Source organism: Lutra lutra, chromosome 1, assembly GCF_902655055.1.
Source record: "Lutra lutra chromosome 1, mLutLut1.2, whole genome shotgun sequence".
NCBI classification, from domain to species: Eukaryota; Metazoa; Chordata; class Mammalia; order Carnivora; family Mustelidae; genus Lutra; species Lutra lutra.
In genome coordinates, this window is record NC_062278.1 from 37465556 (window position 1) to 37486844 (window position 21289).

A 21289-nucleotide genomic window follows, 5' to 3' on the forward strand; every position below is an offset into this window, starting at 1 on the left:
TCTTTCTTTATCTCTTTCTTTCTCTTGTTCTTTGTCTGTCTTTCTGTCTGTCATTCTTTCCTATCTACTTATCTAATTATAGAATTAAATGATAAGAAGGAAAGCAATGAACTGTCATTGAATCAACCATTTTATGTACAGTAATTCACTAAATTGGTTAGATGTAGAACACTAAAAAATACTTAAACATCACAAAGTCAGGAGAGGTAGAAAGATTAATATAAACTAATGAGGAAAACAGAAAATAAATAGCAAAAAAGCAGACCTAAATTAAAAAAAAATCAATGCCCATTGTTTTGTAAGGAATGGGTCCTCCCAAAATTCATCATGATAAGGCTGAAGCTTTAATCCCCAGTGTGGCTATATTTGAAGACAGGGACTCCAAGGAAGTAATTATGCTAAACGAGGCCTTAAATGTGGGGTCCTGATCCCACAGGATTATTGTACACATAAAAAAAGACACCAGACACCTCCCTTTCTCCTTTCCACTCTCCCTCCTCCTGTCAAGCCCCCTCTGAGCCATGTCTTTCCACTGTACACTCATTGAGGAAAGACTAAGTGAGCACATATCAAGAAAGAGGCAGCCATCTAAGGAAGAGTTCTTTTCAGAAAAAAAATGGCCAGAATCTTGTTCTTGGACTTCTAGGCTCTAGAACTGTGAGAAAATAAAATAAATTCATGTTGTTTAAACCACCTAGTCTATGGTATTTTTTTTAAAGATTTTATTTATTTGACAGAGAGAACATAGTGAGAGAGGGAACACCAGCAGTGGGAGTAGGAGAGGGAGAAATAAGCTTCTCACAAAGTGGGGAGCCTGATGTGGAGCTGAGCCCAGGACCCTGGGATCATGACCTGAGCCTAAGACAGATGCTTTAATGACTGAGCCACCCAGGTGCCTCATGGTATTTTTTTTTAATGGCAGCTCAAGTTGACTAATATACTTACATGAAATATAAGTGGATGAACACTCCAATCAAAAGGCACAAATAATCAGGTGTCTTACAAAAGCAAGAATCTATTATTTACTATCCATAAGGAGCACACTTAAGTACAAAGACATAAAGAGGATGAAAGTAAAAGGATGGAAAAGGACACAATATGCAAACAGTAAATATAAGAAAGCTAGAGTGTTTTTGGTAATATCAGGAAAAAACAGTCTCCAAAACAATAACAAAAAGGGGCAATACATCAAGGGGATATAACAGTAAGAATGAAAAAAAAAAAAATACACACACACATATAATTTGTGTGTGCATACAGACACACACACACATACACACACACACATAAAATAATAGAGCTTCCAAATGTATGAATACTGATAGAATTAAAGGGAGAAACAGAGAAGTACTATCATGGTTGGAGACTTTAAAGCACTTCTCTCCATAATGTAATTGAAGATCTGAGCTATATTATCAATTTCCTTAACATAAGTGATCTTTATGCAATCAATACCTCCAAAAACTGCAGAATTAATATGCCTTGCACATTTATATGGAATACAAAGGTAAACCTATGCTAGGCAACAAAGTAAATCTTAATACATTTAAAAAGGAAATACGTTTATATAGATCCCCTGAATGAAAATAGAATATAATTATAAATCAGCAACAAATAGAACAGCTAGAAAAGCTCTAGATACCTAGACATAAAACTACACACTTAGAAAATTATATTAGTCAAGGAAGAAACTAAAATAGAAATTTAAAAATATTCTACACTAAATCATTATAAAAACAAAATATCAAAATTTATTAAATACAGCCATGGCAGTGATTGGAGGGAAATTCTTTAAAAATTTATATTGGAAAAGATAAATTATCTAAATTTAATGCTATAAACTTCTACCTTTAAGAGCTAGAAAGAGAAGACTCACTTAAATCTAACATAAGAAAAAAAATTAATGGGCAGCAACATCAAAAAAGAACAGTCAATATACATATAAAATGAAAAAAAACAGGTTTAGTTTTTAATAGACATTACTAGTCGTTAGGGAAATGTAAATTAAATGTAACCACAAGTGTTGGTAAGGAAGCAACTTCAATCATCAAACATCATTAGTGATAGTGATACATGGATAGAAAGACTCAACATTTTCAAGATGCCATATCTTCCCAACTTGATCTGTAGAGTCAACGTAATACCAATCAAAATCTCAGTAAGTTTTGTGTGTGTGTGTGTGTGTGTGTGTGTGGATATTGACAAATTGATTCCACAGTTTATAAGGAGAGGCACAGCTAACATAAGGTAAAAGGAGAAAAACAAAGTTAGAGGACCAGCACTGCTTGACTTCAAGACATATAAAGCTACAGTAATCAAGACAGTGTATCTTAGCAAAATAACAGATAAATAAACTAACGGAAAAGAATGCAGAGGCCAGAAATAGAACCCCTTAATACAGTCAAGTGATTCTTTTTTTTTTCTTTCTAGATTTTATTTATTTATTTGACAGACAGAGATCACAAGTAGGCAGAGAGGCAGGCAGAGAGAGAGGAGGAAGCAGGCTCCCTGTGGAGCAGAGAGCCCGATGTGGGACTCCATCCCAGAACCCTGAGATCATGACCTGAGCAGAAGGCAGAGGCTTACCCACTGAGCCATCCAGGCGCCCCAGTCAAGTGATTCTTAACAAAGTCAGTTCTCTCTCCTACATGATCCCATTGCATCCTGTATTCTATTGTTTGTTTACTTGTCTGTATGTCTTCTTAGCTCCATGATGACTATAGTCATTCCTGCCTGGTTTTACTTATTTTTCTTTGTATCCTCATAGCCAACGAGTGCCTGTAGCATGTTAGATATTCAGTAAGTATTTGTAGAATAAATAAACAAATAAATGATTCCCTAAGGAATAGAGGAACACACAAGGAAAAAAAGGAGACATTAGACTTCCAAAGTATAAAGTAGATAAATACACTACATGGGAGGTAAAAAAAAGACAACAAACTTTGCAGATGAAGAGTATAATTTTGCGTGAGACTGACTTCCTTTATCTTCATCTGGTCAAAAAGTATTTTTTCCACCACTGCAAAAAGAGACATATCTGCTTTATACAATTTATGTAAGTGCCTTTAAAGGTTGTTGCTGTTTAATATGACTGACATCATTTATAGCAACTCTTACCAGAGGGGTTTCTATGACAGAAAAGTCACTCCATCCCAGGACTCCTTCAAGTGAGTCAACTCAATTAGATACAATTTCATTGAATATTCTTTTTATTTACTTTCACAATGGAATTGCTATAATATCCATAGACAATAATTTTAAATATCTAAAAGACCTAATTTTTTGAAATTCCATTTAAAATATAATCTAAATCCCTTATGCTACAATTTATGTTCAGTTCTTCCAGGCATGTTCAGAAGAATTAGAGAATACAATATAGCATTCTCTGTATAATTGCCTGTAATATTCTTAACAGATAATTCTAGTCTTTAGGTTAAATAATTACAGTCCCTCTAACCTTCTTGTGGAGGTCATATATTTAATCCTTTAATCATTTATGGAACTCTCTTTTAATCCTCTGTAAGTTCCCTTTTAAGTTGCAGAGCCAAAACTTAATGTAGTACCCATGAAAGGTTTTAACCATGCTGGGATGCTGAATATAATGGGAGATTTATCTCATGGTATCAACGCATTCTTCTTCTCACCATGAATCCCAGTACTGAGCTGTTTTTATAACTAAGGAATGACATTGTGCACTCATGTTCATCTTGTTAGTTCATCTTGTTACCCATTGCTAATGAATAGCTCCCATTGGGATTATGAACCAGAGAACCAAAGATGTCACTTCATAAGATCAAATGTGAATTAAACATTCACAATAAAAGAATAATCATGCAAATCCAGTGACCTTCCTCAATAATGAAATGACTACCAATTATAGCTTACCCTGGATATATTATCTACTGGTGTGGGGAGTTTGAGATTCATTTTATCTTCTATCACTATAATGAAAGTTCTGGGCAGCCCATTGTGGAGCAGAAAGAGATGGGTGGATTAATTTTAAATTAAGCAGTATGTTTCTAACATATGCCTGACAGTGATTCTGTGTTGCTCAAACTAAAAATCACATTACTTTAATAACAGTTTTATAATATTTTTACCACCAAAGGGATAAATGTTTATGCAACTTTCTCATGAATTCCAACAACTTCCTATGAAGGGGTTCCCAAATGCCAGCCAAGGCAGGGTCAGGAGGCTCCATAAAAGTTACCTGAGAAGATTTTGTTTTGCTTTTTGTTTTTAAACTTTATTTTTAAAAGTAATTATAGAATTACAAGAAGTGTCAAAGAAATACATAGAGGAGTCTGATGAACACTTCTTCACCCAGCCTTTCCCAGTATTAGCATCTTGCATCAGTACATCAAAACCAGGAAACTGACGTTACTACAATTCAGAGCTTAATCTGATTTCACCAGTTATAGATGCCTCTGTGTGTGTGTGTGTGTGCATGCACGTGTGCACATGCATTTCATGCAATTGTATCATAAGTGCAGCTTCATGTAAACTTTGCCACAATCAACATACTTAACTACACCATGATAAGATTCACTCATGCTACCCTTTTATTTTATTCTTTTTAAAGATTTTATTTATTTATTTGACAGAGATCACAAGTAGGCAGAGAGGCAGGCAGAGAGAGTTGAGGGGGGGAGCAGGCTCCCTGCTAAGCAGAGAGCCCAATGAGGGGCTCAATCCCAGGACCCTGAGATCAAGACCTGAGCTGAAGGCAGAGGCTTAACCCACTGAGCCACCCAGGTGCCCCATCATTCTAACCTTTTATAACCACATTCTCTTCCTCCACTGTCTTCCTTTAAATCTTAGCAATTACTAATTTATCCTCCACATCTTTAATTATGTTATTTCACAAATGTTATGCAAAAGGAATCATGCAATATGCAAAGTTCTAAAAATTAAAGAGCTTTTTAAAAATAATATTCCAGAGCTTCAGGACCAAGAGATTTTGATTCAGTAGATCTGAAATGACAGCATGGATTTCACGTTTTAAAAGTTGTTGAAGTCCTTTGGCAATTCACCTAGTATTGTCAACACCAGAATAACTGACAAATGACAGAATCAAGAGTCTGATAAGTAAGACTCATTCATAATAAATTGGGTTTGTTTTATAATAAGAATCCACAGAATCTTCTGCAGATATCATTTGACATACTGCTGGGAAAATCCCAAATATCGGGGTCTTACATGCACTATAACAAAATAATAATTCATAATTCACTCTACTGTACTATATATATGAATGAGATAATTAGAAAATTTTACACAATTCATTCAAAATTATTTATTGAGGACTACTAATGTACAATACTAAAGTTCCGTCTTTACACATTTTTAAAAAATAACTGGAGAAGAATACAATAAAACTCTCACATCTAATGCAGAGATAAATAGCTACAAACATAGATTAAATATTTGCAAATAATATGATTGTTTATGTTAGAAAATTCCAAGGAACCTACAAATAACTTCTAGAACTAATAAGTGAGCTCACCAAAGTATAGAATATGCAACATACAAAATCAAGTGTATTTATGTATTCTGCAATTATGTATTCTGCATAGAAGCAAAATTAAATATATAAAACTATTTACATAATTCAAAAACAAGGAAATACTTTAACATAAAGCTAACAATGCATGTACATGCTGAGATTGCAAAATACTATTGAATGAAATAAAAGATGACTTAGATAAATGAAAATACATATTGTATTTGTCAATTTAAAGTCTCTACACACTAAAGATGTCATCTTTAAAATTCCAGCAATACTATGTAAATAATGATAAGATTATGCTAAAATTTATATGGAAAACCAAAGGAATAAGAATCACTAAAACAACTTTGGAAAAGCAAAATAAAGTGGGAGGACTCACTCTAACTACTTTAGGTTTATTATATAGCTACAATAATCAAGAGTCTGTGATATGATGGATGAACAGATACACAGATCAATGGAACAGAATAAAGAACCCAGAAATAGACACACACAAGTATAGCCAACTGATTTTATATGATGGTGCAAAAGCAATTCAAAGGAAGAAGGATTGTCTTTTTGACAAATAAGTGCTAGAGAAATAGGATATCTTTATAAGACAGGACAGGATCAAGAAAAGAATGAGAAGGGCGGAGAGAGAAAAGGAAGGAGAGGTGGGGAAGAAAGGAGAGAAAGGGAAAGAGAGAAGGGGGGTGAGAATAGAGAAAAGAAAAACAAAACTTTGGGGCGCCTAGGTGGCTCAGTGGGTTAAGCATCTGCCTTCAGCTCAGGTCATGATCTCAGGGTCCTGGGATCATGCCCTGCATAGGGCTCTCTGCATAGGGAGAAGTCTGCCTCTCCCTCTCTCTGTGATCTCTCTACCTTTGTGATCCCTCTCCCTCTGTGATGGTTTTTGCTCTCTCTCAGATAAATAAATAAAATCTTAATAAAAAAAAAGAAAAGAAAACCAGAACTTCAACCTAAACCTTACACCTTTGCAAAAATTAACACAAAATAAATTGTAAATCCAAATATAAACATAAAAATATAAAACTTTATTTTTAAAAAATATATTTATTTATTAAAATATATTTATTAGAATTGCATTCAGACATTCTTTTCAAGATTTTATTTATTTTATGTATGTTTGTAGAGCACAAGAAGGGGGAGTGGGTGAGGGAGAAGCAGGGAGACTGATAATTGACTGACTGAGCACCCCAGGCATCCCAAAAATATAAAATTTTAATGGAAATACAGGAGAAAATCTTGATGACCAGGGTCTGGTGACAAGTTCTCAAACATGGCACCAAAAATAAAATTCATAAAGAAAAACAGGATAAAAATGATTTGATTAAAAATATTTTTTGTCTCCATGAAAGATTCTGCTAAGAGGATGAAAATGAAAAGTACATATTAGAAAAAAAAAAAATTCAAACTACATATATGATAAAGGACTTAAAGTCTAAATATAAAGAAAATTCTCAAGAACAAGAACCATATGATACTCTCAATAGATGCTGAGAAAGCATTTGACAAAGTACAGCATCCCTTCCCGATCAAAACTCTTCAAAGTGTAGGGATAGAGGGCACATACCTCAATATTATCAAAGCCATCTATGAAAAACCCACCGCAAATATCATTCTCAATGGAGAAAAACTGAAAGCTTTTCCGCTAAGGTCAGGAACACGGCAGGGATGTCCGTTATCACCACTGCTATTCAACATAGTAGTTGAAGTCCTAGCCTCAGCAATCAGACAAAAAAAGGAAATTAAAGGCATCCAAATCGGCCAAGAAGAAGTCAAACTATCACTCTTTGCAGATGATATGATACTATATGTGGAAAACCCAAAAGACTCCACTCCAAAACTGCTAGAACTTGTACAGGAATTCAGTAAAGTGTCAGGATATAAAATCAATGCACAGAAATCAGTTGCATTTTTCTACACCAACAAGACAGAAGAAAGAGAAATTAAGGAGTCCATCCCATTTACAATTGCACCCAAAACTATCAGATACCTAGGAATAAACCTAACCAAAGAGACTAAGAATCTATACACAGAAAACTATAAAGTACTCATGAAAGAAATTGAGGAAGACACAAAGAAATGGAAAAATGTTCCATGCTCCTGGATTGGAAGAATAAATATTGAGAAAATGTCTATGCTACCTAAAGCAATCTACACATTTAATGCAATTCCTATCAAAGTACCATCCTTTTTTTTCAAATAAATGGAACAAATAATCCTAAAATTTATATGGAACCAGAAAAGACCTCGAATAGCCAAAGCAATATTGAAAAAGAAAGCTAAGGTTGGTGGCATCACAATTCCGGACTTCAAGCTCTATTACAAAGCTGTCATCATCAAGACAGCATGGTACTGGCACAAAAACAGACACATAGATCAATGGAACAGAATAGAGAGCCCAGAAATAGACCCTCAACTCTATGGTCAACTCATCTTCGACAAAGCAGGAAAGAATGTCCAATGGAAAAAAGACAGCCTCTTCAACAAATAGTGTTGGGAAAATTGGACAGCCACATGCAGAAAAATGAAATTGGATCATTTCCTTACACCACACACGAAAATAGACTCAAAATGGATGAAGGATCTCAATGTGAGAAAGGAATCCATCAAAATCCTTGAGGAGAACACAGGCAGCAACCTCTTCGACCTCAGCCGCAGCAACATCTTCCTAGGAACATCACCAAAGGCAAGGGAAGCAAGGGTAAAAATGAACTATTGGGATTTTATCAAGATCAAAAGCTTTTGCACAGCAAAGGAAACAGTTAACAAAACCAAAAGACAACTGACAGAATGGGAGAAGATATTTGCAAATGACATATCAGATAAAGGGCTAGTGTCCAAAATCTATAAAGAACTTAGCAAACTCAACACCCAAAGAACAAATAATCCAATCAAGAAATGGGCAGAAGACACGAACAGACATTTCTGCAAAGAAGACATCCAGATGGCCAACAGACACATGAAGAAGTGCTCCATATCACTCGGCATCAGGGAAATACAAATCAAAACCACCATGAGATATCACCTCACACCACTCAGAATGGCTAAAATTAACAAGTCAGGAAATGACAGATGCTGGCGAGGATGCGGAGAAAGGGGAGCCCTCCTACACTGTTGGTGGTAATGCAAGCTGGTGCAACCACTCTGGAAAACAGCATGGAGGTTCCTCAAAATGTTGAAAATAGAACTACCCTACGACCCAGCAATTGCACTACTGGGTATTTACCCTAAAGATACAAACGTAGTGATCCAAAGGGGCATGTGCACCCGAATGTTTACAGCAGCAATAGCCACAATAGCCAAACTATGGAAAGAATCTAGATGTCCATCAACAGACGAATGGATAAAGAAGATGTGGTATATATACACAATGGAATACTATGCAGCCATCAAAAGAAATGAAATCTTGTCATTTACGACGACGTGGATGGAACTAGAGGGTATCATGCTTAGCAAAATAAGTCAATCAGAGAAAGACAACTATCATATGATCTCCCTGATATGAGGGAGAGAAGATGCAATATGGGGGGGTTAAGGGGGTAGGAGAAGAGTAAATGAAACAAGATGGGATTGGGAGGGAGACAAACCATAAGTGACTCTCAATCTTACAAAACAAACTGAAGGTTGCTGGGGTGAGGGGGGTTGGGAGAGGGGGGGTGGGGTTATGGACATTGGGGAGGGTATATGCTATGGTGAGTGCTGTGAAGTGTGTAAACCTGGCGATTCACAGACCTGTACCCCTGGGGATAAAAATATATTATATGTTTATAAAAAATAAAATTAAAAAAAAAAAGAAAATTCTCTAAACTCAACAGCTTAAAAAGAAAAAACAATCTAAATACATATCAGCAGAAATATCCTTCTCAACCTAAAAATGATAAAAAATTATTTGTAATCGCACATTTGCCAAGAGCAACCAGTATTATTTTCATTTAATTAACTGAAAATAATGTTGATAAATTATATATTTGGATAATCTAATAAATTAATTTATAGAAGGATAGTCAGAAAAATCTCATAGCCAATAAAATATTATATTAATAAGATATTATTATAATTTATTATATTCAAAATATGACACAATTTTTATAATTTTTATGTTCATGTTCACGTGTCAGTCAATATTATCCTTCCTATATTTTATAAATAACAATTAAAAAAAAGAAAGGTATAGATAAAATATGGAAGTTAAAAAGAGAAACAGTATATTATTCTGCCTAAAGTATCAGGGAAGGATTGATGAAGCAGGAGGAATTGTGAATGTGCTATAAAGGATAGTTATTTGATAGAAAAATGGGAGCAAATGCATGAACATAAGCAAACATATGGGCAAGATTATAAGACTCATGAAAAGCAGTAGTAAAAAGTAAAATCAGAAAGGTGATTTGGAATCAGACTGTGGAGTGCCTAAAAAACAAGTTAATGTCTTTTAGTCTTTATTCTACAGACAATGGGAATTCAGCAGAGGTGTTCTACATTATACCACTTATCAGATAATTGTTTCAGAAAGATTCATTTAGTAACTATGCATAATAAATTGGAAGACATACAGATTAAGGATAGCCCAACAGTTAGAAAGCAGTGTTGACCATTCAGCTGTAAGGAATAAAGATTTAAACTAGGAAGTTGGATGCAATGATAAATTGAAGATAAATAAAACAAGAAAATAACAGCTATGGCAGAAGAAAAAATAACAAATAACTGCAAATGAGACTAGAGAGTAGAAAAATTCTCTGGTACTTTAAATCTCTGCCCCATTAAGAGCAGTTAAAAATACAGGATTGGAAAGCGAAGCATTATTATAGAAGATTAAAAGATGAGTGTATAGTGATAAAATAGAAACAGATTACATAGACTCATCTTTCAAGAAGTTTAATGATTAAAATAATGAACGGTTGTAGAACTGACTAAAAGATTTTATCAGGATAGGAGAGACTTAAGTTACAAAATCAGGTGGAAAAAAATCAGTGGAAATGGAGAAAATAAAATGTCAAGAACGAAATGATATAAAAAGCAAAACTTAGGAAAGGAGGTAGTCCCCAAGACATAGAAGAATGATTTCCCTTGGAGAGAAGAAATGATAAATATTCTACTGAGGTCATGGCAAAGGAAGAAAAGGAAATAAAGATGCCATAAAATCTGTAAGAAAGAAAATGGAAAGTGAGTTCCTACCACATTGTGTCAATGTTCCCCAAAAAACGGGGAATTAGTTTGGCTGACAAAATTGCAGTTGTGATGTGGAGAGCTCGATAAAGGTAGAAAAGGTTTAAAATAAGTTCTCTGACAATATCTGCAGATTAGTTCTCCTTTAAAGTTTTATTTATTTTTGTTTGTTTGTTTCCAGAATTAAGTACAATCTGTCGAGTACAGAAACCATATATTTTCATTTGTTATATAACTCTCATGTTATACAACATGGAATTATATGTCAGTTTTTCTATCTCAAATCTTAAATACAAAGAAAATGCAAATGTCCCACTGAAAAATCTAGTTAGGACATTAAATTTTGCATTATATTTGAAACTCACTTAAGCTACACAGTGAACCTACCACTTAAAGATCTCAAGGGAAGGTGTTCTCCTTACATAACTTCTGAGGAATCAGTAATATCCTGTGAAATTCCCCTCCACCCTGATGTTTCAAGAAGTCTCAGAGAACTCCATGGTGTCACTGGAAGCAAATGACTTCTAAGAGTTTTCCTACACATACTGAATTTGATTTCATACCAACTTCCCTACAGATATTTTGTAATTGAATATAATTGTACTTGCTCTGGCTAAATATAGGTTCCAAATGAGTGTGCTACAGGAAAATGCATTTGTATATGCTTTCATTTTGGTTTACCCTGCTAAGTACCTCTTACTCTTACTTAGCAGTCTCTGCAACTCCAAATCAGAGAACCATCCATAAAAGTATGACACGTTAGTTGTTTTGTCATTTGCTCGGTCCTTTCTCATTTTCTCAGATACTCTTAAAATTTTCAGTTCAGTTTACTTTTTGGGGGGAAAAGGTAAAAATGCCATAGGAAAGAGAGATACACTTAAATAAAAGAACAAATGGGACAAACAGGTAAGTTGAGAAAACTAACTAACCAGATTTCTCTCATTCCTTATACATGGAGTTTTGTTCATTTGTCTTGGCATTATAAGATGTCATCTGTCAGACATATACATGTCTTATATTAAGCAAAGACATTTTGTCAAAACTGAGAAAAGCGAAATTAGTAACAGCCTACAAAAAGGTGACTGCAATGCTTATGTGTAGATATCTTAATCTTTCTGATATTCTCTCCGAAGAGAAGTAGAGAGATATATTCCAGGATTAACTTCCATAATATACATAAGAAAAATATTTTTTCAATCGTGAACCAAATAAAATGTATTTGAGAATACCTGCTTACTTTTACATTAGCTACACTAGATTCAGTTACAAGTACCCGTTTATTTTTACATAGATAATCATTAAATTTTCCTGTAAATTTCCTTTCTTGTAATTCTTGTTAGGTTTCAATATTAATATTATAGCAGCCTCATAAAATGCAATGAAAAAATTCCTTCATTTCCCATTCTCTAAAAGAATTTTTATATCATTGGCATTATTTCATAATTGTTTGGTATCATTCGGGGTAGGCCCATCTAGGCCTTAAGTTTTCTTTGTGAGTTTTTATATATAGATTTGATTTCTTAAATAATTATAAGACAATTTTGAACTTCTATAACAATTTCATTTGTATCAAATTTAGCTATATATTTTGCAATATTACCTTGGTGAAAAATGTAAAATTAGCCTTTGTTATTTAACCTCTGGTGTTGTTATTCTGATTATCTTTTTTATTTTATTAACGTGATTTTTCACTTAGCTCTTATTTGTTAAATTCTATATACCTTATGTGTGAAATATTGTACAGGTTATGTCATATACTTACAGATAATATTATATTCCTCAGATAAAATTTACTTTTGTAATTGACTAGGCTAAAGGTCCTATAAATGCCAAGTCTTCTTATTCCAGTCAGGGATTCAAAGAATTCATGTTTAGACCCCAATTCCCTTGGAGTTTATCTACTTCATATTTACCCTTCCTCCTAAAATGTAGGCCTTTGGAGTCTCAACCAAAGCCCAAATACAGACAGGAATCTGTTTCTGGCAGATCGTGATCTTTAATATTTGACCCGTTAGCTCCCTAAGAAGGTTGAAAACACTGTTCAGCTTGTTAAAAGCAAACTTCAGCTTCTTTAAGAAATAGAATGTTTGGTCCTGAATGGAAAACCTATAGATTTGGAAATAAAATGAATACTTTTCATATATCAATTCAAAGGTATATTCAAAGGCTAACTTCAGAAGTGATATTAAACTGTGAGATTTATCTTGAGTCTTCCATAAAATTAATAAACAAGCATAATATAATAATAACACAGTATTACAAATGTATAATATATATAATTACACATTTTACACATATACCGTATAGGTAAAATAACCACAATTTGAATTGTAAATATAATAATATACAAGTCATTAGTAGGATTCACCAAATCCTTATAGCTTTCTGCTTTCTGAACATAGAGTAAAATTTTACTTCTAAGCCATCTGAAAAAATTAGGCATTACCATGTGACTTACCTTTGTTACTGAAATGTGTGTCATTTCCAGGCTAAAATTTTAAAAGGTAGATCATAATTTGCTATACTGTATCTTTTTTTCCACCAAGCTCCTAAATGAGAATGAAACAGAATAGAGTTCCCAACTAACACTACAGGGATTTGTTGTAGGAGTAAGAATTAGATTTTTAATGCACTAAGCTGCTGAAATTTCACTTATATGCTTCCTAATTTTACTTCTGGCCTATTCTGACAGATACAGAAAAGTGTACTTTTCTAAAGAAAAGTGCACATTTTCTAAAGAAAGGCCCATTTTCAGGACTGGCCATTGGTCAGCTTCTGAGAAGGAAGCTCCCTGAATGTTCTGGTAAGAGCATGTTAGCAGCCTGAAGCCTGGACCAACTGTATCCCAGTTTGTCCAGATGGTATATACTAACAATGTAATTTATCGTGAACACCTACTTACTCTCCAGGGGTCTGGAGCTGGAATAACAGGTCAGTCACTCAGGCCCTGTATTCCTAAAGGACTAAATCCCAGAAAAACATCTAAGCTCAAATGTGCTTCCTTAGTTGGCAACATTGTGCACATGCTGTCACACATCACTGCAGGGGAGTTAAGCATGTACTACTATGTGACTACATTGGGAAGAATGCCTAGAAGCTTTGCCTGTCTTTTTTTTAATTTTGCTCCATGAATCTTTTCTCTTTGATTTTGTCTGTATCTTTTAGCTGTAGTAACTCTAACCATGAGGATAAGAGTGAGTCTGGGGATGTGACTAATTCCAGCAAATCACTGAGTCTGGGGATGGTTCTGGGGTACCCCATCACAGGTACCTATTAGTGGAGTGAGGCAGTAAACACATTTACATCAGAGACTGGAAGGATGGCAATATATGTTATGTTGTACAGGCATATTTGGTAAATTTTCCTATAATAATACTGATAGCAAATAATTTGTTTAATGTATTTATACCTCTTAGGGAAGAGTCTTAAGGTAGAATTATAATAGTACATTTAGTTATTTGCTTTTTAGAAGTATTATGAAAAGTAAGGTCAGAATCAGCCAGGATGAAAAAAGGCATACAAATTCTCAGAAATAATCCAGAAATTAAGGAATTAATAAATTTAAAAATTTAAAAGAGGCAACTGTCCTTTAACCCCAAATTGTGAAAATTAAAGTTGGGAAATAGTTACATAAACTAAATCTAACTAAAAACTCAGCTCTGCAGAAAGGATCAAATAGAAAGTATTATAAATTTAACAACTGGTGAATTGAAGTGGTAAATATGACACTAATATATCTGGTTATTTTAACATATAGCTCACTAAACATGAGATTTTCTCAATAAAGCCCATGAGGTCCAATTTAGTTGAGTATAAAAAGAGGCATGTAGACAAAAACATACACACAAAAAAAGTCCTACTGCAAATCACTAAATTATATGCAGAAAATAACTCTCAGAAAATTAAGCATTAAAAGAAAAAGAAAAGAAAACTACCAAGTTTGTAAAAGATCTGCACTGTAAATGACCATGGGCCTGGACTCAAAATAGAAAGTGATTATTCAGGAGTTAAAATAACTTTAGGGCTTCTCCAAACTCCTATCACCAGAAGCAAAGCAGAAATGGAAATAGAATTAATTTCTCCAAAGATCACTTTGGATGAGGCCGTAGAGCTTAGAGCTTAAATGAATGACTACCCAAAGTTCCCTTTCCTGAATGTGAATGTTTTTATAGTTATCTTGTCCCTCTTCTGTTATTATGTATTTGTTTCATTTATGTCAGAAAAGTTGCATATTCAATAAATAATAAGGCTCTCAATCATAAGGATCCATACTAGCCTCTTGGAACAAAGGGGTAAGTTAAGAGAGAGGCACAGAGAGTGAATCTAAGGGTTAAAATAGAAGGTATCCACCACAGAAGTAACATTAAGGGACTCTCATTGACCAAAAATTAGTAATGATGGGGGCCCCTGGGTGGCTCAGTGGGCTAAAGCCTCTGCCTTTGGCTCGGGTCATGATCCCAGAGTCCTGGGATCGAGCCCCACATCTGGCTCTCTGCTCAGCAGGGAGCCTGCTTCCTCCTCTCTCTCTCTCTGCCTGCCTCTCTGCCTACTTGTGATCTCTGTCAAATAAATAAATAAAAATCTTTAAAAAAAAATTAATAATGATGCTCCAGGTAGTATAACAAACCACCTTTAATCCAAAGTCATATAATATGGGTCCCTACATTGGATCTTGGACCCAATAAAGGAAAGTAGTAAAAACCTGAGGAAGTTGACTGAATGGTGTACTTTATATTATATTTTCAAATTTTTGTAAGTCTAAAATTACTTCTAAATAAAAAAGTTAATCAACAGTAATAACAATAAATTATCACCTCTCACAGTTCTAAAAGTAGACTGTGTCTAACTAAGTAGTTCTTGCTTGAGGATGTTGACTGGACTAGAGTTATCTGGAAACTAGGTTATTTCCTTCTCTGAAAAAAACAAAAAAAGCTGAGGAAATGTCTCTCCATTACTATTTGGTCACTCCATATACTGTCTCCAGTATGGCAGCTTCAGAGTAGCTAGACTACATATATTGGGGTTCCCAAGGTGTATAATCTGAGGGAAAGAACGTCAGGAGAAAGCCATATTGCTTATTGTGATCTAGATTCAGAAGTCATATAATCCCACTTCTGCTGTAATCTGTTGGTTGAGGTTATTAGAAAAGTCTGTCTCAGTTTAAAGAGAATAATCTCCACCAATTCAATGGAGGAATGCCAATATCACATAGAAAGTAGAACATATGTGATGGGATAAGTTGTGTGCTGGAGTTGATCATATGGGCTGATTGTTAGCATTACTTCCCAACTCTACCTTCAGTGGCATGGAAGTCTGACATTGATAGTTTGAGATCAGGCATGGTAGTAGTATTTACACCATGAAAGCTGACAAACACAACAAATGCTACATTCCTCTCCCACCCATATATTGTCCATTGTTAAACATTTACCAGCATAGTACATTAAATGTGCATATATGCACAATCATCTTTGAAAAATACTATCTGCCTTACAAAACTTCCCTATGATTATAATAGAAGGGATCAGTTTATAAGTGGAGGGTGTCAAATCACCAACAGTAATCAGATTCTGGTGGTATCAGTAACCATGTGGGAAGAAAGAGGTGAAATATGGGGAATTCTGATGGCCTTGAGAGTGGAGAATACAGTTAAGTGTAGGCAAGAATTTACCCTTTAAAAAGATGTTTTTACTCTGCATGAAGAGCCTGATAGGTCCTTCTGACAAGAGCAACTGACACTAAGGGATGCCTCAGAGGAAACCTTTCATAGATTTGACTGTAGAAACACCTAAATGTTTCACATGACAACAAAACAGAATTAAATTCTAAATGAAATCTCTAATCTCTAAAGCAAATTACAAAACAAACTTGTGCATGTAGTTAGTGGCTAAATCAAAAAAGTTATAAAGTTTTAGAAGATTATATTTTATATTATATATATTATATTATATATATATATATATATATATATATATATATATATAATATATTTTATAGTAACTTTATAATCTGGAAATTTGATTACAGTTCTCTAGTGGGTTATATCCAAGGACAGAAAAACAAAACTGTAAAAGTGCTAAATTAAAAAAAAAAAACTAAATTATTTCCAATAATAGTATTTACCTAATAAGGAAACAAGAAAAAAATATACAAATATAAAATAACTCAAGATATGCTAAAAAGACTTAGAAACAATAGCCAGTGTCATGAGCTAAACTGTGTCCCCTGCTAAACTCCTATGTTGAAGACCTAACCTCCTGTATCTCAGAATGTACTATATTTGGAGGAAAGGCCTTTAAAGAAGTAATTAATGTAAAGCAAGGCCATATGGGTGGGCCCTAATACAATCGATTGATACCCTTTTAAGAAGAAGAAATTTGGGCCCATCAAGAGATGCCAGAGATACACTTTCAAAAGGATGATTTTGTGAAGAGGCATCAAGAGGGCATCCATCTGCAAAACACAGAATAAGGCCTCAGGAGAAATCAACCTTGGTAGCATGTTGATCTTGTTCTTTCAGCTTCCAAAACTGTGAAAAAAAAACTTATGCTTTTTAGGCTTCCTACTCTGTGGCATGTTGTTATGACAGACTTAGCAAATTATTACAGCCAGTAACAATGAGGAATCATTGCAGTCAGATGATGGCCAATAAATCCTATGTTCCCCTACCAAAAGGAAAAAGGATTCTATGCGAAAAGTACTAATTCCATGTGTGGGCAGAAAAAGTGCATGATAGTCCTACCATAATTTGTCATAACAAAAAACTATAAAAATCTACCAGAGCTAACTTAACAAGATTTGGTGGTCAACTTGAAGAAGCTCCCACTGTCAAAATATGTTAATGTAAGCATCATTAAGAAAACAAAACAAAACAAAACACTTCCAGTTATAAAATAAATAAGTTCTGGAAATAAAACATACAACACAGGGAATACAGCTAATAATATTGTAATAACGTTGTATGGTGACAGACGATGACACTTGTCATGGTGAGTATTGAGTAATGTATAGAACTGCTGAATCAATATGTTGTGCACCTGAAAATAATATAACACTGTACATCAATTATACCTCAATAATAATTTTTAAATCTTTAATAAGTTGAAATAAACCAAATATATTTAAATACATGTATTCTTAATGGCTAAAAACATAAAAACAAAACAAATCAAAAGAGAGAAAACCTTCTTTGGCTTCTTTTCGATGAGGCTGGGAAACGGACACCATTTTGATTTTTTTATTAAATAAAATAAAATTTTATTTTTTCATTGCCAGTGTAAACTGTACCACAATGTAAGCAAATAGTTGGAGGAGGGATATTTTCCCTTTATCAGTATAATCTGTATAGATATAATCCAGCTAATACATGGAGAAAATGGTCTAAAATTAGATTTTTGCCATTTTGCAATCCAATGAAATAAAATGCTCACGCTGCTACCAAAACAAAGAAGTAGTCAGAGATTCTGTTCTTTCTGATAAGAGAACACAATATGATCCATGGTGTTCTCTGGCCAAAAAAATGAAGTCAAATAACAATAATAGTAATAATTAATTCCAAATCTGTTCAAGTCCATATATTTGAGTACCAAGAAAAACAAAGGTCAGAAGAACTTGATATAATAAAAGATGACAATGCAATCATTCTGGAATTTCAGATAAGCAAGCTAGTTTCTCAACAAATAAATTTGCAAAGTAAAAAATAGAGAGAGAGAGGGCAGAATACCTACAGATTAAAAAAAGAATAAGAAACGTACTAAACAATTGCATTATATGGTCTGTATCTGAAACTTAACACACGAAAACTAAATAAATATGAAGCGATCAGGAAATAATTTGCATTTTGAACACTGACCATACCACGTTAATATTAAGGAATCATTTTATTTTTTTTTTTTAATTTTTTTTAAAGATTTTATTTATTTATTTGACAGACAGAGATCACAAGTAGGCAGAGAGGCAGGCAGAGAGAGAGAGAGAGGAGGAAGCAGGCTCCCTGCCAAGCAGAGAGCCCAATGCCGGGCTCGATCCCAGGACCCTGGGATCATGACCTGAGCCGAAGGCAGAGGCTTTAACCCACTGAGCCACCCAGGCGCCCCTAAGGAATCATTTTAAACATAACGACAGTATTGTGGCTATATTTCTAAAAAGATCTTTGCCTTTCAGTGATATATAAGAAATATTTACATACGAATGTCAAATATGTTTGTTGTTCCTACTATCTCAATAGTAGCTTGGTTTCTTCTGTGTTTGGCAATTTTTACTATGAGTTAACATTTGGCTGATTTTTTTTTAATTTACATATTAAGACACTTGCATTTAGGTATAACTTTCTCATGTAATATTTGTGTATATGCTTCTAGTAAGAAGGGCATACCAAATCTGATTAGCTCATTCATTTAATGGCTTGGCTTAGCCTTTTTGTTGTTGTTAATATGAAGCACTTAATTACTATAGCAGAGTACTGGCATGGATATAGGTTCTCACAGAATATAATTAATAGTACTTTTTTTTTTTTTTTCTGGAACTGAAAGAGCCAGTCATTCTCTTTGCAGCATGCTAGACTTTGTAAAGCCTATCTTGCAGTTATTCTTTGTGTCCCAATATTATTTCTGTTCTAGAACTTATCTGTACAATTTCTATGTCCAACATCTGGTTTCTCATTCCCTTAGAAATAGAAAATATAATCCAAATTACTGTGTGAACAAAGATTTGGGGGAGGCATTGAGAATTACTGAAAAAATCATGTAAAGTGCTGAAACCTCAAATCTAGGGCCTTCTCCCTCAGTGAGATCTGTGCTGATTCACAGTGCTTATCCTTATCTAATCTCTTTATTCATCTCTCTCAAGAATTAGCCATAAACATTAAAACTCTTCAAAACATTCCTTTCCAACCTCCACCACCTTTAATTTCAGCAAACATCATTCCTTATCTCCTTCATACTATTAAGAAGTTCATGCATGAATACCCTCAACCCAAACTCTACTAATGCCTATAAATTTATTTCTATCTCACTGATATTCTTACTTCCTCCAATCTTAAACTCGAGGTCAAGGTCAATTTCTATCTCTGCCTCTTGATTCAATCTCTGTGTTTTTTCTATTTCCTTCAGAATAGCATAAAACATGAACATAAACTCCACCTATGTTGGTATGCTACCTCACCATAAATTTATGTTCACGTCGTCACAGGCACTTCCTACTTCCGTTTAATATAGTTGTGATTCTGAGTCAATCTACTCCCGTGTCTTTGGAACCTTATTCTATCAAATAACCTTGACTCTCCCTTTTTGAATATTCCCAACTGTTCCCCACTACATGCACCCCTACAAAAAACAAAAAACAAAACAAAACAAACAAACAAAACCACCAGTGACTCCACTCCTATCTTCAAACTTTTTGATGTGTCTTTTACTTCACTAATAAGCTTTGCCAAAGGTAGTATGGCACTTACTGGAGTCTCTTCTTCACTGAATACCTATTCCAACTCCCAATGCAATTTAACATACCTCCCTACAATACTAAAATTGATTCTAAACAGTCACTAATGATTTTTTTTTAATACTGAATCAAATGAACAAATATTTGGTATCTAAACTTATCTGAATATATTTGACACTGTTATATGTATGTTTTTTCCCCAGCAGCACTACTCCTTTCTTATACTTTTAAACTTTATTATTTTGGAATGCTTGCTTTGGGGACTCTTTTCATCACTCTGGAAAGCTAGAAGATAATTTTTCATGAGTTTTTCATGTTTCTGCATGTCTTCTGGGCAAAAGCACTGAGAGATTTTGTTCATGGCCATCTTTGTGTGGTAGGCAAAAAAATGGGTCCCCCTAAGAAGTTCCACACTCTAATCCCTAGAACCCATGTACATACTGATCAAGGCAAACTAGACTTTCCAGACATAATTATGATTAAAATTAAAAATAAAGAGTTCATTCTGGTAAGAACAATGTAATCATGAGTCCTTAAAGCAAAGAACTTTCTGGACTGGAAGGAAAAAAAGACAGAGATAGTCCAAGTGTGATAAATACTGTATGTGAGGGGCACCTGAGTGGCTCAGTGGATTAAGCCTCTGCCTTTGGCTCAGGTCATGATCTCAAGGTCCTGGGATCAAGCCCTGCATCAGGCTCTCTGCTCAGCAGGAAGCCTGCTTCCCTCCCTCTCTTTTCTGCTTGCTGGTAGCCTACTTGTGATCTCTCTCTCTGTCAAATGAATAAATAAAATCTTTTAAAAAATAATAAAAAAATAAAAATTAATAATAATAATAAAAAAAAGACTGTATGTGATGTTTCTGGCTCTGAGATACAGGGGCCCATGGATAGATCAATAAGAGTCCTCTATTTGCTAGGGAAGCCCACAGCTGACAAACAGCAGGAAAATGGGAACACAAGGAACTCAATTCTGAAACAACCTGAATGAGCTTAGAAGTCAATTCTTCCGAGAGGCTTCAGATAACAGACCCGGTGGTCAACATCTTTATCTCAGACATGTGAAACCTAGAGCAGAGAAACCAACAGTTAAGCCAACTCAGATGTCTGACCTACATAATAGTGAAGTAGTAGTTTTGTGTTATTTTAAGCCTCTAACTTTGTGATTTGTTATGGC